General features: G+C 38.6%; 1 protein-coding gene across 5 annotated transcripts in view; it reads left to right on the top strand.

Annotated features, from left to right (window-relative positions):
- The first annotated feature begins 384 nt into the window (after positions 1–384).
- The window catches only part of daam1a (dishevelled associated activator of morphogenesis 1a), a 130,125-nt gene continuing 122,877 nt past the window's right edge, over positions 385–7,632 (top strand). Inside the window, exons 1-3 of one of the 5 annotated variants that reach the window (XM_052022561.1) lie at positions 422–531; positions 959–1,080; positions 5,995–6,056. The gene's annotated coding sequence lies outside the window, so the exon portion shown is untranslated. Of the gene's footprint in view, positions 532–958; positions 1,081–1,576; positions 1,598–1,798; positions 1,890–5,994; positions 6,057–7,632 lie in introns of those variants that run through there. The other 4 variants (XM_052022583.1, XM_052022584.1, XM_052022576.1 and 1 more) reach the window with 4 other exon arrangements.

The raw sequence follows: 7,632 nt of genomic DNA, 5'->3' as shown, positions 1-7,632 counted from the left end.
GCCTTATACGATCAGATCACAAACATTTTGAAACATCGTGAATAATAAATACATAGCTGTTAGAACCGACGAGGTTCTGGAGAAGTCCAGCAGTGTGTCCATCTCCTGCCCCAGGTGTGGCAATACCAACCTCGAACTGCCTGGCTGAACAATCCCGTAACAAAATCACCGCTCATTGAGCAGCACCGTAACCATTGCAAACAGCCAATCAGGACAGAGCTACCATCTGGCGCCAGCATCTTATCTGCACCCAATACCGAAGGCTTTAACAATGCAGCTGCACCGCTGTCTCCTGGGAATAGTAGTTTCTTTCACTGGCCCCTCCTGTTTGTCCAATGCGCATCGGTGATTTGACTACAACTCCCACAATACAGTGCAACCGTAGCTCATGCGCAGTAACCCACTGCTGTCTTCTATGGGTAAAACAGGATGATGTCACCTGCAGTGAAAGGAAATTGTTGAACTGAATCCTTTTGTAAAGAAAGAGGGGAAAAATATGGACGTTGCTGCACGGATGGCTGGAATTTGTTGGTAATTTTTTTTTTGTTATTTTTTTCCAGCCCCGGTGACATTTGTGACCGGCTCTCTATTGTGTTGGCCGATTCATAAAGGAAAAGTAGGTGGAAAGCAAAACGAAGCGTTCAGGTTAGCGCACGGTTAGCATGGGTGGGACTGCACGGGGCTCCGTGCTTGAGAGGTATTGTCAGGCGAGCCTGCATCGCCTGCAACAAAAGGAACCAGCGTGAGTTCCAGTCAGGATACACTGCCTGCACGCTTCCTGCCTTTCACCGATCGGCAGCTTTCAACCGAGTCCTCAAATTCCACGGCGTTGCAGCTGTTGCTTTCGTGTGTGGAGACGAGTTTGGGGTTTTTAACAGGCTGCCCGACTATGCTTCGAGATCGCGAAGAATGTGTCAATTGTTAGGCTGATTTTTTTTTTGTCTCTCTTCTGATACAGGGAATTAAAACGCCAAGCCCACATGTCAGAAATCATTAATCTTTCCCAGTTCCATCCTGCGCCTCGTCTTTTGTTTGTCATTTGTAACCAGTGGAAGAACAAGAGTGGATGCTTTTGTTAAGGTGAGGTTCAAGACCGGGAGAGAGGTGTGTGTGGTTTGGGGGTTGGGGGTTCTCTGTTTTGCAGTTGTTGTAAAGGGGATTAGAATAATGATGTAAAACAAATGTTTTGTGGCGAGTGCTTCAAAGAACGCAGTGTGCTGCTGACACACCAGAGGGCTGTTTAAATATTCCCCATTCTGGGACCTATGGGTTGGAACTGTTACTTGATGAGGGCGATCACCTGTAAACGGGTTCCGTGTTTCTGCTCACAGTAGCTAATCCACACCCTCCTTGTGGTGTGGTGTTTAATGGAATTGGTATGTTTAAGACAGCTGTGGCTTCAGTGGACGGACTATTCAAGTATCATCATTTTAACTTCGTCAGACTAGCATGCAATAAACAGTGGAACCCGGGAGTCGGGGAACACAGGCTTCCCATCTATTCCCACTTTTGCCCTGCGGGGTGAGGGAATGAATTCGTGGTATTGGGGTAGGGACATAATGCAGCCAAATGTGTCGGCATGTGGTTCTTACATTGGGTGAGTGAGTTCTGGTGAGGATTAGAGGACGTTAAGGGCATTACTGTGGTAATACACGTATTTGGAAAATGTGTTAGAATTAATACTTTGGGTGTGTCCTTCTGTGCGTGAGACCACAAGAGGAAAGATTTTAATATGATCAGGAGGCATAACTTCGAAAAAGAAAAAGGTCCGAACGTGCTACAACGTTTTCATATGTGTATTCTGTCTGTCGCCCCTTCAAGACTATATATAAGCCTGTTCAGTTGACCAGAATCGTGTTGGAGACTGTTTATGACCAAGATGTAATTTTGTAAGTCGGGTATGGGTGAGGCTCTTCTGTCTAAATGGACAGATGTTTCGGGTGAAGGCTGTTTACCTTTGCATAAGGAGCAATGTCAGATTAGTCAATACTGAATAACACCGTTGTTTGATTATATAAAGCAGATGTTACTTGTTGTAAAGCAATCTAGACTTTTTAAACAAACGATGACAGCATAAATTATTGCAATGTTGAGGAAGGTACTTCGAATGTTTTTTAAAAAATAGTATCAGATTGGTATTTGAAATAAAAGCTACGACGATTTCATGTTAAATGCACGTTTCAAGATTATGACATTATCTTAAGTCTTGAAAATCTATTGGCATTTTTTTTAAAGAAAAATGTGAATGTAGTAAATCTCTTAGAAACGCAGATTCTGTTGGAGTTCTGTTCACGTTGGAAGTGCCACCTAGCTCCTTCAATTGGAAATCTCAAATATTTCTGTAACCAGTTCTTCAAGGAAAAAACTGTATTGTTCTGCTCTACAAACATGCAGTGAACATGTTGGGAATTTAATGTAAGAAAAATCTTAATTGGAATGTTTCACCTCCAATTATAACGCAATCACATGATAAATGTGATACTACATTTTTGGAAAAATACACCATGGTTTACAAAATGTACTATCCTTTGACAACTTCTTTTCAGAAGCAATGATTTAAAAAAAAATTGTCTTGGAGGTACCTTTATGGAATTCCTGCAAGTATGTCCTGTAGATCATACAGAGCTGTGTTTGCATTAATGTTATATGAGGAAATAACATTGTAACTCTGGCTGGCTTAGTTATTGTTAGTGTAGTTATTGTGCAGTGTAACATAGTGCTTTGCAGATCAATTAAGTATCCTTCATCAGAGCAATTGCTGAAGGAAAGGTTATAAAATGCTGAGAGGAAAAGAAACTAAAGCCATAAAAAGATTAACTTAATCTGAATGATTGTAGGTCATTTTATTCCAGTATAAGTTTATTTTTCATATTACTCAGGGAAGTGAAAGTTGCATTCAAAAATGTTCCAGCAGCAAGTCGTGCAATTCTGATTTCAAGTTTATGGAGATGTAGGTCTGGCCTGGAATAGCTTGTGCCCTGCTTACAACAAAACCAGCATATGAGCAAACAGATGCCAAGTTCCAACATTTAGAATGGTTTCAGTAAAATGCATGGCACAGGAACATAAAGAATATTTAAACAAAAGTATACATTGCTTTTTGTTTTTAAGGATGTGTGAAATTGATTCAGTTGGTAAGTTTGCAGCATTTTTCTTGAATCGAGGAATAGATATTTTACAGATGTGTCAAATAAAGACTGCACATTAACCATGACTGGTTAGAGTTGTATTGTTGAACTTGTGCAGTACTTCTCAGAAATAGATTATCTGAATTTAGTGCAAAAAAATAAGTGTTTTAAATTGGAGTTACTGGGGACAATGTAAATAATGCCTCAATATACAAGAAGGGCATGTTTTCGTTTGGAAATACTGATTTTTATCATTAATTTATTCACCAGTCATCTTTATTGGAAGTTATATTTTGTTCACTTTCTTCCATTTTGAAGTGTGGACTGTGGTTTGATATTTATATAATAATTTGTAGAATGGATGATCAAAAATGTTTTTACAGGTTTTTTATTGAGCTCTTGATCTCACTGTCATTCATTAATGATAGTTGTGCACAAGTCATGCTCTTAAAATTATAAGGTTTTTGTTCTATCGCAGTATGTTTGATATGTTATTTGCTATTCATAAAGATGTTTTTTGATGAGTTCGTTGGATAAAATATTGAAAACAGTGAGCTGTCTCTTGATAGTTTCCAGGAAGACTAACATTGAAGATCTTCAGTCTAATTATTATAAAAATGAGAATTCTTTTCCTTTTAACCACATTTCTATCAAATATATACGTTGCACCTTCAAAACTTTGTTGGGAAGAGAAAGGATTACTGACATTTCGCTGATTGACCTGAGTCATGCATGCTTAGCTGCAACTGGTGTGTGATGATGAATCAGTTGGACAGTACTTCACCATGTGGGATCATCGGTTTTACAACCCGCATTTACACGATTCCTGATCTTAGTCATTCATTTTTTTTTGCATACCTTCCTGTGAACACCACGGAAGCAATACTGCTTGCAAAGTGCACCTAATGTGATCTCCTGGTGAGTGAACATTGCAAGGAGAAGAGAAAGAAAACCAAATAGAGCTTATGGAATAAAATTCTCTAGTGCTGCTCATTGGGAGTTCAGTGATACTACCACTGTACATCAGTGGTAATGAAGTGGTAAAATTCAGAATAATGAGTGAACTGGACAATGGAATGCAAGATTCCTTGAAGAATATTTGACTTTAATTTAGCATTAGGTGGAGTTTTAGGGTGCTGGCTTTCAACAACATCATATTTGTTAAGCGTATTAAGTTCATTGTGAGGAAAACAAAGCATACTAACAAAGCATGTTAGAAAAAAGTGGGATAAAATAATTTTCTGTGGATAAAAATATGAAGGGCTAGATTTTGCAATGAAAATATATTTGTAGTGACAAGTTCTGCGAAGTTCTTGGCCAATATTTCAAGTAGAAGTCTTCAAAATTGAGCCATGTGCAGAGTTTTCAATTGTTCATTGCTGTTATACCAGTGTAATCTCATCAGCAATGCATACATGACAGGAATTAATTTTAAAAACACATTCTCCCTCTCAGGTGTATATTAGTGATGGAGTTGGTGCTGTTTTTCTTGTTTATTATGATCTTGAATTTCATTAGTTTTGAACAAACACTCTTCCTCAAGTGGCCTTTGATGCTCGCTACAACCTAAAGGATACCACTTCCTACCCCATTAAACCCTTTAAGCATTCATTCCCTCCACTATCAGAGCACAGTGGCTGCAGTGTGCAGTATTTACAGAAAGTACTGTAGTTACTTGTGTGGGCTACTCTGAAAGCACCTTCCAAACTGGAAGTTTGTACCACCAAGAAGAACAAGTGTAGCAGGTGCTTGGGAACATCAGCACCCGCAGGTTCTCCTCCAAGTCACCCACCATTCCTGACGTGGAAATATGTCGCTGGTCCTTCACTGTCACTGGGTCTGAGTCCTGAAATTCCCTGGCCATCAGTACTATGGGATTGCCTTCATCAGAAAGACTGCAGTGTTTCAAGAAGATTTTTCACTACCACCAGATTGAGGGCAATTATGAATGGGAAATATGGGCTTTGCCGGTGACATCCAGATCCTTGAAATGAATATATTAAAAAAAAATCTCCAGCACGTTCTGCCCTGTGATTCAATTCTAGTTTTCCCCTCTGGATCTTTCACCATCTTTTCTATTGGTATGATGTTTCAGTAAGTTTTAATTAGCTTATTTGTGATCTCTTGCATCACTGAATAATCCCTTGTCTTTCCTTTGAGCAAGCTGCATGTCATTCAACTTATTAACCACAAAGGAGACTGCAATATTTGTTTTGCAAATCCTTTTCCCTTTGTCCGTTTTCTTTAAAATACTTATTTATCTTTTTAATTCTGAATGCCACTTGCCTCCTCCATCATTACTCGATGACCTACTGCACACTTCTAGCTTTTCTGTTTGTTGTTTCCACGTGTGACATGAGTGGAGCAAAATGCCTATTTGTGATTAATTATTTAGTGCATAATTGACGCAGCAAAAGATGGGGATGGTTTCTTTCAGAAATGGAATATTGATCATGGTTTGTGGAAAGTTGTACTTTGTTTTAATAATATAATGAGTTTCCATTTGGATGATTTCCGAAAAGCCCTTTGGGGAGAAACAATGAGTAACATTTCATGCCCGTAGTTTTATTTTGATCTGGTAACAGTTTTTAGAAAGGTTTATTTTTGCAGTTAAAAAGCAATTGCATCCTTGATTGAATTCTTGAATCACCTGTGGGATGAATTCCAGTAACGTGCAACTGTATTTGAAGCCAATGTTGTTAGATGGGAGATTACAAACCTGCTTTGAAACTTGATGCTTAACTTGTATTGAGACACACATTTAACTTCTATTTCAAGAAAGTCCACATAGAATTGAATAATTTTGTTGTAATTCTTGTTTAGTATTATTGGATTGTTTTGTGACTTTCGTTTTATATTATTTTAGTTTAAGAATAATGGCCTTTCAGTGAAAGAGCATGGTGTAGTTTGAAGAGATCGCATATAATGGTAATGTATGAAGTCTGAGATTGATTTTTTTTTTGTTGCTTGTACATGTATAGTGTTTCTTTCTACTGAATTTTGTGATGGCGTATTTTGATATGTGTATACTGTGCAATAATTTTCTTTGCAGTCATCTGGTGAATGTATAGATTTCCTAATGGGAAGCAGTGGGATGAAGGCAATTATCAGTAACAGGAAGGATATAGTTTTGAACAGTAAGCATATTGCATGCTTCCTGACAGTACCAAAGACACAAATGTACTAACATTTGTGTTTCTGTACCATGGTTCCGGTTTGGAATGATGTCACACAGCTGTATGACTTGAGTCAGTTCCTAATCTGACTCTCAGATCTTCCTTGTTTGGGCTTGGCACTGTGGAATAGAATTCCAGAGTGGTGCCAGGACAGGTTTACAAAATGCACAGGTGATCTGTTGGAACAGTATTCACTTTCTAAATAAAATCATGAGATTTTTTGTTGAAGGTGTTTTGATGGAGTAGGATTTCCTTGAGTGTAGTCTGGAAATATGAATGACTGGGAGCAGAGCTGAGCACATCAGAGCCCTCTGCTGACAGCAAAAGTGTGATTCACAGTTGTGCAACGTAACAGAGCTCGTGGTGTCGGACCAATAGTCTTATTATTGAATAACCCTTAGTGTATTGTATTAGTGAAAGACATGAGCTGGAATCCTTGCATATTTCATGGACATTTAAAATCTATGTAAAAAAACATGTTAACAATCTATGATGCAATTAAAGAGAGGTATGAAGGTCCCGTTGCTCAGATCATCTATACCATTCTATATTGTTAATATTTAAAATAGTTGAATGGACTTTAAGTCCACAAAAGATTTTCTGATTGAGATATTGGAAATGCAGGACTATCTGCATGTCAATATGTCCAGATGTGAGGACTCTTGAGGATAGGATTCTAAAAGAACTTTGAATTAATTGGAACCTGTGGAACTTGGAAGAATGTAAAATGGGCAAAGAAAACAATGGCATATTGATTTATTATTGTCACATGTATCGAGGATCAGTGGAAAAACTTGTTTTGCGTAATGTAATGCAGATCAATTCATTAAAACAGTACACCAACTCTGTTATTTCAAAACAATAACAGAGTGTCGAATAAATGTTACCGTTACAAAATGTGTAGTGCAGGTAGACAATAAGGTGCAAGGTCATAACGAGGTATATTTTGAGGTCAAGGGTCCATCTTATCGTACCAGGGAACCGTTCAATAATCTTATAGCGGAATACAAGCTGGCCTTGAGCCTGGTGGTACGTGCTTTCAGGCTTTTGTATCTTCTGCCTGATGGGAGAGGTGAGAAGAGAGAATGTCTGGGGTGGGTGGGGTCTTTGATTACATTGGCTGTTTTACTAAGGCAGTGAGAAGTATAGACATAGAGTCCATGGAGGGTTTTCCATGACGTGCTCAACTGTGGCCACAACTCTCTGCAGTTTCTTGCAGTCTCAGGCAGAGTAGTTGCCATATCAAGCCATGATGCATCCGGATGGGATGCTTTCTATGGCATATTGATAAAAATTGGTGAGTGCCAAAGGCAACATGCCAAATTTCT

This window comes from Pristis pectinata, chromosome 1 (assembly GCF_009764475.1).
Source record: "Pristis pectinata isolate sPriPec2 chromosome 1, sPriPec2.1.pri, whole genome shotgun sequence".
Classification (NCBI taxonomy): Eukaryota; Metazoa; Chordata; class Chondrichthyes; order Rhinopristiformes; family Pristidae; genus Pristis; species Pristis pectinata.
This window is presented reverse-complemented; position numbering and strand designations above follow the sequence as displayed.